This window comes from Gracilinanus agilis, chromosome 4 (assembly GCF_016433145.1).
Source record: "Gracilinanus agilis isolate LMUSP501 chromosome 4, AgileGrace, whole genome shotgun sequence".
Taxonomy (NCBI): Eukaryota; Metazoa; Chordata; class Mammalia; order Didelphimorphia; family Didelphidae; genus Gracilinanus; species Gracilinanus agilis.
Genome location: NC_058133.1, coordinates 320565855 through 320581199, shown reverse-complemented (window position 1 = coordinate 320581199; position 15345 = coordinate 320565855). Strand labels below are relative to the sequence as shown.

The window sequence follows — 15345 nt, the reverse complement described above, 5'->3', positions numbered from 1 at the left end:
GGAACGCTGGGAATTAATGTTCTACACCTATTTAGGGATTGCATAAAGGCAAATTATTACTATTTTTTTGTTGTTCTTATTTACTTATTTGATTTTTTTTTTAATAAAGCCCCAAAACAACCTCTGCCCCTTGTGGTCCCCTCCCAACCCCACCACCTCCATATAATAAACTTCTAGTGAGAATATTCCTGAACCTATTCAGATTAGCAGCTCTTCTGTACTTAGTTTTGTAGAGTTACTTGAGAGCACTGTAGGGTAAATCACATAGTAAAGTATGTATGAAAGAAGTGAACTCCTTACTTCGAGGCCAGTTCTCTCTCCACTATTCCATATTACTTTTCATGTTAGGTCTAAAACAATTAAATCATTGAAACACTTGTTAGAAAATAGAATTATGTATCTTTCCTTCCTTAAAATTTTAAATAAGGCAAACTAGTCATGACCGTATGACATTTTATTAGATTTAAGTTTATCATTAAATACTTGAATCTAGATCTATTGAAGAGTTTTCTGAGATGATTGTTGCCTGTTCCTGGTTTTCTTAAAACTATCTCTAGCTGCCTAGAGAACATCTCTTTCTGGCTGTTATATTTTCTCAAATTTACCATGTCCAAACTAAACCTTGAAGAAATCTTTCCTGTCCCCTAAAGATTTCTCTTTCCAGCTATACTGTTTTTATCAGCATTAACACCATTCTTTATGTAGAAAACTTGGGATCATTTAAAGTCCTCCTTTTTTCTTTCAGTTTCACTTCCTTTCAAAACCTCTCTTTGAATTAGCCCTTTCTTCTACCCAATTCTACCCAATCCCATCATAATCAAATCCTTTATCATTTCACATCTAGGGTTAATATACCAATCTATCTTCATTATCATCCCTTTAGTCTCCCTCCCCACCCAAGGAGCCAGAGTGATTTTATGCCATCCTCTTGCTCAAGATAGATAAAACTTTAAGCTTTCACTAAATGCCAGTCACTATTCTAAATGTTGGGAATACAACTATAAGCAAGGGGAAGAAAAAGGTTCTGATTCAGGGGTGAGGAAGCAATCAAGGAGTGAGAATAAGTGTGGGTGAGGTAAGTGACCCAAATTAAGTTTGGACTCTTTAATATCGTCTTTGAAGATTCCCTAGAGTCTTAATCACATCATAGGTAGCTTATTTATTTCTCATTTTAAGTATCCCTTACTTCAGTCATTAACAAAGCATTTATTAAATGATTATTCCATTCTAATACCAGAGAAAACACAAACAAAAATAGAGTAATCCCTGCCTTTAATATATTCTATCAGGTGAGCAACATGTACATATACAGAATACATGCAAAATAAATGCAAAGTAGTTTTGAGAGGGTGGCTAGTTGGCCCAGTGGATAGAGAGGGCCCAGTCTTTGAGTCAGGAAGAATCATCTTCATGAGTTCAAATTTAGCCTCAGATTCTTTAATAGCTGGGTAACCTTGGACAAACTGTGTAGCCCTGTTTGCCTTAGTTGTGTCATCTGTAAAATAAGCTGGAAAAAGCTTATTACTCCGGTGTTATGATTAAAAATCAGTATCTTTTCCAAGAAAACCTCAAATGGGGTCACAAACAGTTAGATATGAGAAAATGACTGAACAACAACAATTTTGAGAAAGTACTAGCAGCTCAAAAAGTTTCATGAATAAGGTACAATTTAAGCTGAATCTTTAAGGGATTTTAGAAGGCAGAAAAGAGAACTGTACATTTGTACTGTACATTTGAAGCTTTGGGTACAATGTGTAAAAAACTAGTCCTTTACTCTATATTATATTAATCTTATTTTTCACTCATATCTTTCTGTCTTTAATATCATTAGCATAGGTTAGCGTCTCATTTCTATCTAGTTCACACATTCATCTATATGTTTTATGTTTCCATTTAGGTAGCAAATTCTGTGAAGGTGAGGACTGTTAAGTCAGCTTGTAATTTATTTCTCTATGTGTCTTAGATAGACTTTCCAAATTGTTCTGACTAGCCTACATGTTGATAAATCTGTCTGAATTTAGTAACATTGATCTTTGGGTAAAAGAAAATCTGTTACTTAAAGGCTTTTTAGCTCAATACAGGGCTTGAAGAATTTGAGTTTTGCTGACATTTGAGAAATTGGGGTCATCTCTGTGGCATAATGAAGAATCAAAGTAGGACTTTGATAATTTTTACTTAAATTCTGTTAATACACAATTAGAAAGAAAAGTATGTCTGAATGTAAGGATTTAATAAAAAAATTTTAACTTTACTAACATCTGTGGCTTTTTTTTATTCTCTTCTATTTTGTTTTACTTAATATAAATAATTCGTTAGTTTTCATAAAAAATAGTTGTCATTTTTAGAAATGCCAACTAAGAATTTTTAAGAGCAATCAGAACAAAATTTAAGTTAGATAACAGATGACAAACTGATAGTTTGGCCATGGAGGAGAGATTAGAAGCATGGACAATACATCTAGATTAAATGGCAGAGTGGAGGACTGGCAGGGAGTTGAGTTTTAGAAATTTGGGGTGATCAGGCATATTTTTTTTTTGTTATACTGCATCTCTCATCATTTAATGGAAATGAACAGAAAAATAAGGTTCAAGATTTTGCTTTGTCCTTACTATGTTTTAGAAATGTCTCTGTTTCATATATTTTAGAAATATTTGATGCAAAATCTTAGTCAGATTCTAGTTCCTTTGTATGTACATGTAAGATACCCCTGTAAAAGCATTAGTTAGAATGATTAATTCAACATATTTTTCAGTATTATATGTCTATCTTCATTATGGAGTTTTATCTTGGCTTCACTGTTGAGGGTTTAAGACAATTTCAAACAGCTGTCAATGATAGATTAGTAATGAGAAAAAGTAAGCATTTTGAATTTTGGTAGAATGTTCTGCCTAGAAGTTATTTCAGGTTATTAATGTTAAGGCAGTTGTTATGAAAATTTTTACTTTAACATAAGTAGTGCTAAATATATTTTTCTTTGAGGTTTTTTCTGGTAATACTTGGGAATTTTTTTTTTTGTTTTTCCCCTTCCTCAACAGGATTTGGCTAACATAGATAGTATCACCAAGTGTCAGGAGAAGGTAGGAAAAAAAGAATACAAAAGACATCTTTTCCTTTATTATTTGGATTATATTTCTCCATGAATTGATAGAGCTATGTCTTGTGTGGAGGGATTGTCTTCTACTTTTCAATTTTCTCTTAAAAAACAAACACCAAAACCTCAGTTTAGAGAATCAGCTTCTAGCAAAATACTGCAATAAGAAACCAGAAAAAGTCAGTGTTTTATTAAAAACATAATTGTATTCTATTCTTTTTGTAATAACTGTATTGCCATCTAGACGTCTTTTCCCTCAAATGTTACTAATAATTCCCTGAAAATTGCTATGAGTGAAGAATTATTAATTGATTGAATACATATTAAAATGTATTTGGTATAAGAAGCAATTTACATCTAGAAGAGACTTTATGGTACTTTATTGATATGACTATGACAAATTCTATTAAAGTTGCATAGAGATTTTTTTCTGTTTAGTGGTCAGTACTTAAAAATTTTTTTAGCATAATCCTTAAGGATAGTATTAGACTCAGTACTAAATGTTATTACCTTTTTATTTGTCTTTATGCTCTGAGCTAGAACTTGTTTGTTGACAAGCATGCTGGTGGGAAAAAAGTAATTAAGGTTACTTATCTTCCTGTTTAGAGCTAGTTTCCTTATTAGTGGATGTAGTATAGATGAATTATTAGTCCTAAGGAAAGACACTTGATTTCAGAACATCACCTTGTTTGAGATGGAATGTGGTTTTGGCAGGAACTTCCAATGTAGACTTCTTTTTTTTAACTTTTTTGCTGCTAGCTACCTACTTTATTGCCTAAGAAAAAAAAGAAATCTGGGAGGGGAAGTTAAGTTTTACTAGAAGAAAAAGTACAGGATAATGGAGAAAGGGCCAGGACCATCCTAGCTTAATAGAGGCATTTCAATATTAGTCTGACCACTTGGTGGTGAAATAAAATAAAAAGTCCTCAGGCCTATGTGGCCAACTCTGTTTCCAAAGAGATTTTTAGCCAGGAGGGAGGAACAGAAAATACTAAGAATCTTAGGTTTTTTATATAGTAAAATATTAACTTTTAGCTGTTGGTACCATAGGTGTGAGATATCTGTCCAATTGAAACAAAGCAATCTATATTTTCTCTATAAATGAAACAGGAAGACAAAAGGAAATTGAAACTAAATGACAATGACAAACAGGTTTTCAATGAAGAGGCAAATAAACAAATTGGTTTTATTATGTATCCAGACATCATAAGAAAGAACATTTTGTGGGACACTTGGTTATTTTGTATTTCATACTACCATGAGAATGATTGCATATACATTTCATCTGTTGCAGATGCTTAAGTTGAAATAGAAAAATGACAGTTGTATGGGAGCAAAGGACATGAGTTATTATCATTTTATATTAGTTGCAAATAGAAGTTTGACACATTCGTTACGATGGTGAAGACGACTAATATGATCATAGATGATTGAAATCATGAATATAAACACCTACTAATCCCAAATATTGATTTTATGACTTTATAGTCTTGTTGTACATATGTATAATAAAGTTTAACAGATAAATGAAACACACAGGTTTTAACAACATTAAATACAGTAAAAATGAAGTATATTGTATATTATTGTATAATACTATGCATAGTTGCCCCTTATTCTCAGGGGTTATGTACCAAGACCCTAGTGAGTGCCTAAAACTGAGGATAGTTCTCACTTTTTGAAACTGTTTATAGTGCCATGTTCTGTCTTCCCACTCCTGCCCCATGGCTTCCCACTCCTTAGGCCCCCAACCCCCACTAAAAAAAAACCTGAACAATGAAAAAAAAACCTTTAAAATGAAAGCAGAACAGAGCAGTGCCAACAGCAGTGTGGGCCAACTTCTGATGCAGAGATAAGAGACCAATTATACCTCTCTGCCTGCCCACCTGTCTACTTTCTGTCTGTCCTAGAACTGCAGCCCCCATTCCTACCTCCTTCACCTGAAATGACTCTGTATTGAACTACAGACAATGAAATGGTGAATAAAGGGTAAATATTGTATAAACATTGTTTATAGAAAAGGAGAGTATAAGATTATGAGCCATGTAGTGCCTTTTTAAAATAATAAACAGTATGGGCAAAAACTAGTTTAAATATAGTTTGACAAGCAATCCAGTTAAGCAAAGTAATTTTAAGAGCATTTAAGGATGAAAAAGGATGACAAATGACTAAGAAATGGAAAATATCAGAAAAAAAGATAAGCAACGTTACTATCAAGGACAATGGAGGCACCACATTTGCACTCCTTTAAAGTCTCAAGATGTGCTATAAGAGGGGAAACTAGATATTTAAGGTATGGTCGCCAGGAATCGGATTAACTTGATTCCAAATTAAAATAGACCCAAGTCAGGATGACTTTATGGAAGTTTATTTACAATTAGGAAGGTTGAAGGTAGGGAAATTGAGAGAGAGAAACTCTGGCCCGGACCAGAGGTCCAGACCAGATAAGAATTTAGAGGTCCCAGCAAAGGAGCACAGAGGTTAATTAAACAAGGCTTCTAGCCACAAGACCTTTTACAATTAGAGAGGCAAGAGAGGCCTCCTTGAGGGTAGAGCCTCCAGAAACACCAAGGGAGGAGAAAGGAAGTCAGCCTAACTTACCCATGTGACAGTTTGTAGGGAAGCAGTCTGAGGTCTCACCAGAGATCCTTCAACACCAAGTTCAAAGCGCCAACTCCCTCCACAGGAAGTTACCATCATATTTAAAAGATAGCATCTTTCGTCACTTCCTGCATCCACCTTAAATTTCAAGTGGACAAATGGCAGCCTCAACACTGTTTTGGGCAGTCCCGTGTTCTTGATTTGTTACTTATTGTCATGTGTGGGTAACTAATCTTTCCCATCCCACTTAATTCTAAGTTGGGTAGGGTGACATTATTTCTGATGGCTAGAGTCTAAGAATAAATGAGGATGAGCTAATTCCATTTACACAGTGCTTAAGCAGAAAATGGAAGAAATACTGAAGGAAATAAAGGATAGGCAAAGCAGCTGGACTAGACTATATAGAGAGGAGGCTCATTCTGGAGGTGACACAATTTTCATGGTACTGAGGACTCAATTCACAAGTTGTTTGAAGGAGAGAAAAAGGTACCAAAAATATGGAGGAAACAGGTCAACAAGAATATATCAGTAACTACCAACCCATGCACCTATTTTCATGTACTTGTAAAATGTGTATGAAAATAATATGCACTTGCATTAAGAGCGTACTGGATGAGAATAGATAAAGGCAAGGTTTTGCAAGCAGTATTCCAAAGTAGACTATATCCTCTCCTGACACTCAATTGACTGAAAAATACAGAGAAGATAAGGTCTTGCTATGCATATTTGACTATTAAAAAAGATGTTTTGATTAGAGTTAAATGGCTCTTTAGGCTCTCTGACAAAGTGTTTTCTTCTAAGCATTGGGATCTCATACAGGGTAAAATTATGCAAAGATCCTTTCAGATAACCTTGTTTGACTCTCTGATCTTTAATAATAAATGAGATATAAAACAAGGTGTGGATGAAGGCCACTGCAGCCTGCAAGTTGAAGAAGGATTCCTTATAGATGTTGTGGTCCTCTACATGCTTCTATTGGCAGATGATATTGTGTTGATTGCATTAATTTTTGTTGCTTTGTGGGACCTTCTAAATGAGATCCATAATTACTTGTGAATTTTGCCTGAGTGGCTATGTTATATTTGCAGACTGCAAATGGATAATGAGTTGAGCTTAATATTGAATAGGAGGAGAACAGAGTGGATAGTCTTTGGATCATTGCCAAATTCTATTAATGACCTCAAATGTCTCTCTAAAACTCTTCTTTTTTATACCTGAGGCCAATGATGGTGAACTTTTTGGAGACCAATTGCTGGGCATGCCCAGCCTACCCTTACCCCACACAGAGGAGGGAGGAAGCACTCCCATTGGGATGTAGGGCAAAATGGTAGACAGAGTGGAAAAAATGTTCTCAGCTAGTGTAGGGGGTGGTAAGGGGGGTATGCCCCAAGCATTGATGTCTGTGAGCCACTCACCTTACCCCCTGAGCTCCCATTGGGCTGCTGGACAGATGGATGAGTGAAAAGAAATGCCATCATACATGGTTGAGTTTGGGAAGGGAGCAGAGCCCTGAGCCTACCTGAGTCTCTCTGCCTTTCTAGTAACAAACTCTGGTGGTGTGAGGGTGTGTACGCCTATAGAGAGTGTTCTGTGTGCCATAGGTTCGCCATCATGGCCCTAGAACTTTGAAGTTGTCTAAAAGATGTCATAAGAGAAATTAAATACATAAGCAAAAAGATGAATTACTCATGTGGCAAGACTGAGGCTTAGCCTCTTGCATTGAAGTAGCCTGTTTCATTGGATTCTTATGGTGTCCACAATAAAAACAAAACCTCTTATAGAGGGATGTGGACAAGTAGCACAAGGTAGATGTTGTTAGGCTGTGATCTGTATTCTAGGGAATCCTCATATCAATGAGATGACATGTTCATCTGCATATTTGAGTATATCTTAGGAACTTATTGGAACATTTATCAATGGAAAAATACCATTGTATATAATATTTCACTAATGTGTCTATTACATAGAACAAAATGTATGAATAATGTTATTTATACAATAAGCTTCAGCCTTACTGCAAACTGCACAAAAACCCTATTTCAATTTCTTTCTTTGGGGAGGGAAGGAAGGAGTGACAGACAAACAGATGGACGGACTCTCTGGTTTCTTGAAGGTAATGTCCACAGAATACAGACTTTTATAGATTCTACAAACCTAGAAAAGTTTCAAGTATCAACGATACTTGATAGTGATAGAATAGGTCTGCCCAAAGACTTGCTTAATTAAATTTTATGAGGCTCTTCACCAGAAGATTTGGCCATAACAATTTTAAGATTATTTTACTAATGAATAATCTGTATTGGTTTAAGGAGTACCCACTCTAATTTTCATCATCTAACTTTATGAATCTAATCACCTTTATGTTTTGATGAATTTTGAGATGCCATTTAATGTTGTGTTGTTTTTTTTTTGCCTGAAAACACTATACCTTCCACATTTTGTCTGCTTTACCTCTTCATTAGTCTGTCCAATCTCTTGTTTCCATCTCAGATATGCATTTGAATAATCATATGCTTAAGGCACTGAATATCTTCTACCTTTCTCCTAATTTCTTAGTGATTTGATCTTTTACCTGTTCTACTTAACAGTAAACAGCAATAATTGAAAATGCACTGAACTTGGTATCTAGAAGACCTGTATTATAGCCACTAATACCCACTAACACATCCTCACCTTAGCCTCTTTTCTATCTTCCTCAAAACTCTGCCCTTCTCCTCCTTGTATCATATTTTGTTACCCTTCCCTCAGTAACATACCTGCTATCCTTTTCCCTCTGCATTACTGCTTTTTTTTTTGTCCCTTGCTTTCTGTACTCATCATCTTCAATCTTGCTGTTTTCTAATTCCTCAATTTTACTATCTTTTAATTTCCTTCCACCAAAAGGAAATCATCATTTCAGCCACCTGGAATCTTACTTTTGTCCCCACTGTGCTAAAACTTGTTCTCTCCTCTGTCACCCCTGGCAATTATTTAATTGCCAGGACCAATGACCCTTTTTCATTCATTTTTTCGACAAGAATTAATCATTCTTTCATTTTTGATACTCTGTTCCTTTCATTTTCATGACACTGTTCTCTTCTGGTTTTCAATCTTTATATATCACTCAGTCTCCATTGTTGACTTCGTATTCTCTTTTCTTCTCTTGTATGAACATATTTGTTAAAGATAATCTTCCTGACCCTCCTTTCCCTGTCTACACTGTGTTTTGATGATCTTATTCACTATCATCCCTTTAATTATTCCTAGTATGGAGATGGTTCTTTGCATAGACCTCATTTATGAGTCCTAGAGCTTTAGAGTCAGGTGACCGCTGGACCCAACCGAATACTCCATTCATCAGGTCTAGAAATTAATATAGAAACCTCTCAAAACTGACTTCTCCCAATTTCCCTGTTTCTTTTAAAGGTACCACCATTCTTCCACTCACATTGGCTTAAAAACTTAGCGTAACTTTGATTTCCTCACGTTCCCTCCTGCTTTCATATCTAATCAAGTGCCAAATAGAGTTATCCCATAATAGTTTTCAAATGAATATAATTTCCACCCTGTAACACTATTCTAGTACAGGACCTTATCACCGCTTCACACAGATGTCAAATAATATTCCTAATTTAAAAAAATAAGGTAAAGTTGTATTTTTGTATTATGTCCTTCCCCTACTAGAAAGGTGTCTGGTGACCAAATCCCAAAAGCAATTAGGCTTTTGCAGCTTCTTTTCTCTGCATATACATATTTTTTTGAGAATGAATGTTGCTTTTATATAAATTACATTGTGAAACATAAGATGAAATATATTCTTTAGGCTTTTGACTTTTGTTGTTGTTGGTTTGTATTCCTTAAAGGATATTTTTAAGTTTTCATTTGGAATTAGAGATTTGAATGCTTCTTGAACTGTTCTTTCTTGAGACCAGGAAAACAAATATAGGGTTTTTAAAAATATATGTGTATATTTTGTGGATAAATTGTTTTTATATCACTATGTTTCCCAATGTATCATCCCATGCTTCCTCCCAAAGAGCCATTCCTTAATAACAAAGAATAAAAAAGAAAAATCAATTCAGTGAAATTAATGAACACATTGCAAAAATAACTTTTGTAGTGTTTTATATTCCAAGAACCCCCTACTTCTGCAAAAGAAAAAGAGTAAGAAAAATAATTACTTACTTAAGAAAAGCAATATTCTTTGCTGAGAATTTATTTTTTATGTTAGAAAACTACATATATTTAAATTATGAGAGTCTTAAAAAACTATTCCATGTTCATTTTACTTTAGGATTCTTGTCAAAATACTAAAACCTAATAGTTCTTCTTTTACATTAAATACTTAAATGTAGTATTAGAAGATAGCCTCAAAGTCAGGAAAATCAGAGTTTAAGTACAGCATTCATCACATTTTAGCAGTGTGACTGCAAGCAAATAATTTAACCCCTACGGGCCTTTGGCAGCATTCTTAAGATGCCTTCAAATTGCAGTAGTTACTGGTCTTGATAAAAAGTTTCATCAGAGGAAGCTCACCACCAGTGAAATCACAGAAGCTGACCAATTCCTACAAACCAAAAAAAACTCCAACAGCAAATCAAAGCTAAAACACCAAGCTTAATTATTGCATCTTTACATGTCCATATTTGACTTAAGATATTTTGATTTGGAGATGTAAGTTTTTTAGAATGTGAAAAGTTATAATTGAGAGGAATTATCTACAGAAATAGAGAGCTGTCCTCTGAGTCAAGAAAACCTAGTTTCAATTTCTGCCTTTAGTATAGATTAGTCATGTGACAGAGCAAATCTCTTAACCTCTGTGGACCTCAGTTTTCTCATCTAGTTCTAGATTTAGGATCTGTGATATTTTAGTGCCCTAAAAAAATCTGGAAAACTTAAGTTGCAGAGGAATTTCTGATATGCCTAGAGGAAATTTCCACTCACCAGGAACTTATCTGTACCAGTAAAATCATATATAGATTCTAGAGAAATTATAATTATATGACTTGTAGTGAATTCAGTCTGCTCTTTGAAATTTATACTTTTCAGCTAAGAATGTATTAATAACCTCTTAAGAAAATTCTTAACTTAAAGAGAAGTATTCTTTTTTGCTTACAAGTGATTTTTTTTCTGTATGTACTATTTATCCTTGGATTTTCATTATAAAATTAAGGGAAAAAACCCTGAAAGCAAGATATTTAGGAATATGGTAAACTTTTGTGATCATATATTTTGTGTGATACTCAGGTTCCAATATATTTAAAGGAGAGTGAATTATGATGTTCTCCATTTAGATTACGTAATACTGTAAAAATGTTGGTTGTCATATTGCATTATTTGAATCCTTAAGATTGCAATAGAAATGCATAGATCTTTTTTATGTGAACTATCCTACCCAGGTCTCCTCTTGTTTTGTACTTTTAACTGCTACAAAATACCATGTTAAGTTGAATTTATTTGCTCATGCTCTTAATCATTTTAATTATATTGAGACTTCATTCTATGAGCTTATATGTACCTTTGTACATACTTTTCAAATACAAATTCCTTTGACCTAGAAATTTTGGTATGGCCTTGATCATATTTTTTTGAGTACTCAATTCTTTCTCTACTAGATATCTCTAATGATTATGTAGATGAATATCTTTCTAGGAATGAATCAAATGAATGTGGTCAGCATGATAATGAAATTTTCTTCATTTAATTGTCACCCTGTTATAAAACTTTGTTTTAATACACTCTTATTAACCTATGCCTTTAGTCCCATACAAGCTTTTTAAGTAGATTTGGACAAACTTTTCTCTTTGTATTCAGAAATGTCATTTGAAATGGACAGTCATTAAACTAAGGTGTGAAATTTAAAAAGCTATAAAAGTGAACATCTTTAGAAAAAGGAAAGAACACATTCAAAAGAAAATAGACTTAAAATATGGAGTTGTTTATTGGAAGGCTATAGAGAATGATATTACTAATTGTACAATAATATTAACCAGCCTTTGGGAACTAACTAGAGCTTTTGAAAATGTATAATTCTTCCAATACATTTTGAATAAGAATGTTTGAGAGATGGGAGCATATCTTTAACATTTCAAAGGGGAGTGCTTTAATAAGTACATTTTTTTTTGCTCAGATATTCTTTCCTAAAATTAGAGAATAGTATATTATGTGTCTGTGTAATATAGAAATAAAACTAGGTTTTAGTTAATGCAAATAAGGAATCTCATGGAGTGGTTGTATTATTTGAAATCATACTACGTATTTCCTTTGGGTTAGAACCAGTGAACATGTCCTAAATACTTATAACTTCAAATAGTACAAATTCAAATACATGTGCCTGCATCATAGGATTCATTGTTTTCACTGATAGTAGACTTGGCTGTAGTTAACTTAGAGTATCATGTATTTTTGAACAGATAATAGTATATTGTTTTTTTTTTAATTTGTTTAAAAAACAGACCTATATAAAAAAGGCTAAGTGAATTTGATTTTTTTACAGGTTTAATTGGCATGCTTTGTTCTTATTGTAATAGATGCATCTTCAAAGTATATTTGTTTGATTCATTATGTATCTAAGACAGAGCCTAGTAAATACTAGGTGTTTACTAAATGCTTAATTGATTGCTTTCTTAAAGATGTATCAAACTTGAATGCTAAAAGGATTTGTATAAATTAGAAAATATTGACTAGTGGAATAATTTGATTTAAAATCTCCATGTGCTAAACTCTAGTATAAAAAAAAGCAAAAATTAGGTAGAATAGAATCTGAAGATTAGAGGTATGTATAAAGATAGCGTTCTTCCTAAAAATATTAAAAGATTTTTAATAAAGTAATGAGATCCTTACTCATTTCTATAGACAGTGGGTATATTATGTTGTGAATAATACCTCTCCAAATACTTTTACTGTTGGTCTGCTTCTCCTAATAAGGATTATTAACACTGAATTATTCAAAGTTAGATCCTACAATCTTGAACCAATAGTATTTTTAAATGCATTTTGATTTGAATATGCTTTATTGATTTTTACACTAAGAATAATGGAACATTTTGAAGTAAGTTAAAACTTTTAACATGGCCATTAAAGTGGAGAATTTTAAAGGAATGTTCTGATTTTATGATAATATTACAATCTAAAGAAAATACTGTTTTGTATTTTGTCTCATTATTGTCTGTTATTAATGAAATAAAAATTATAAACTTGTTAATATCCATTAATGCTGAGACTTTTGAATGTAAGTTATCCTAAATTTAAAAAGAAATTACAAGTGTTGCTTTTAGGCTTGTTAAGTGTTTTTCTTACAGGCTCTCTCTTTGTCTAGGAACATAGCTAATTTGCAGCCTTGGTTAGCTGTCATGAATCTGATATCTTCAGTATAATGAAAAATCTTAACTATAAAGCTTCTTCTTTTCTAGTAAGTGTGTCTGCTAACAACCTGGAGTAGGTTAAGAGAATGTTGTTTTTTAAATTAACCTGAATTTGATTTTTTTTTTTTGTATCTAATTTCTTGAAAATTATAATCATAGAAATTTAAAGCTAGTAGGTGCTATTGACTGGACAGATTCCTGGCCATTAGTCTAATCTCTGAAAACCTTTGTGACTATCTACTCTCTGGGTCAGTCTTCTATATCCCTTCTTCCCTCCACCTCTCTATACCCAACATATTCTTTTTGTTTGTATATCTTCCATTTAGGATTTACCTTGTAGACTGAAACTTTTGGTCTATCTTGCACATTAATGGATCTTTTGTCTATATAGGTTTTTTTTTTTTTGCAGTCAGTTTATTTGAGTTACATAGATATTCCAAAAATGTTGATATATTTCATTACATGACATTAAAAAATTGCATGTTAATATCACTATTAATCTCTTCAGAAAATTTTTTTAAGTATTAGTAGTAAAACTCATGGTGGAGAGCACAAGTTTTCCAAAATTCTAATTTTCAGTTGAAAGCTCAATTTTAAAAAAAGTCATTGGCAGTAGTGTTTGTGGTTTTCTTGAAGTGACAGGATCATTTCATTCATTTTCCAAAAAAAGTCTTATCAAGTACTCAATATGAATAACCATAGTTCAGCTGTTATTCTTTAAAGTAAAAGTGGTGTTCTGTGAATAAACTAGTTGAACTTGCTACTCAAACAATCCCAAATGTACTTTTCTTCAAGACAGCCATTGTACTTCAGCACGGAAGTGCTTTTTGTATACTTATCATTTCATCATAATGTTGAAAAGACATGTACTCAAGAGTATAGATTTAATAAAATTAATTTATTGCTTCATTAAAGACATTACACGATGGCAGTTTTTTCCTTTAAAACTATGAGCACATGCTAGTGAAGAATAAAATGAATTATTTGTACATTTCAGTACCATTGCCTTGATCTGTGCTAAGATACAAGCAATTTTACTCGCCATTGCTTTTGCCACCATTATTGCAAATATTAATACAGTTGTTCTTAGATAAATCATGAAATTAAAAAAAGTTACTCAACATTTTGAATAATGTAACACCACTTTGTTGCCAAGAATTCACATAAAAGTTCTTCAGTGATTAATTGGTCAATAATATTTAATTATACAAATAAAGCAACACAGCAAATCTAGCAACATCTACAGACATGACCCATTTGTGACATAGAAGTACAAGTCTGCAAATGAGATATTAACTCAGTCTGCATGTTTATAGCTAGATTCTTAATTCACAGGTTATATGACCTCTGGATACTCTACTGAACCTTCATTAGAAAATTATAGTTAAAATGAAAAATTTTTGCCCTGAGATTCTCAGGATCCCATATGCTATTATAAAGAAGCATATTCTTGGCTTTGATGTTAAAAGATTGCTCTACTGCAGATATGAATAACATGGAAATAGATTTTGAATAATGATACATGTATAATCCAGTGGAGCTGCTTGTTGGATTCGGGAGAGGGGAAGAAAGAGCCAGGGCGGGGGTTGGGGTGGGAATGGGGGGTTGGCTTCATGAATCCTGTAACCATGGGAAAATATTCTAAATAAAAAAAAGGAAAAAATAAAAAGAAGCATGCTTTTTCCGCTTTTGCTTTTCCATTATTATTCTTGTTCAGGAATTCTCTTTGCCTTTGGTCATGTTCTAAATGAGAACAACCACATCACTACTATTTATTTCCCTACACACATTGCCAAGAGAAGTAACATCTATATGTAGTGAGAGTGTTATACAAATTTTATTCTCATAAGAACTATTTAGAAGTAGGTGCTATTATCATCATCTTTATTTTACAGATAATACAAATTAGGGGTAGCTCAGTGCCTTCAGAGCCAGGCCTAGAGATGAGAGGTCCTAGGTTCAAATTTGACCTCAGACACTTCCTAGCTGTGTGACCCTGGACAAGTCACTTAACCCCCATTGTTTAGCCCTTACCTCTCTTCTGCCTTAGAACCAATATATAATATTGATTTTAAAATGGAAGGTAAGGGTTTTTAAAAAAAATAAAGGCAAGTTAAATGACTTGCCCTAGGTAACATAAATAGTAAATATCTGAGGCCAGATTTGAACTTAAATTTTCTGATCCCAACTATAGCACTCTCAAATGTGCTACCTAGGTGCTCCTATAGTTATGAAGATACCTTTCCCTTCCACTGAATCACATGTAATTAAAAAGCCATGTATCCAATTACACATTATCAATAACAGATT

At 33.2% G+C, this 15345-nt stretch overlaps 1 protein-coding gene across 2 annotated transcripts in view; it reads left to right on the top strand.

The window, feature by feature from the left end:
* Window positions 1-15345, top strand: part of LOC123247347 (pleckstrin homology domain interacting protein) — a 176778-nt gene that overhangs the window by 21673 nt on the left and 139760 nt on the right. The window lies entirely within an intron of this gene.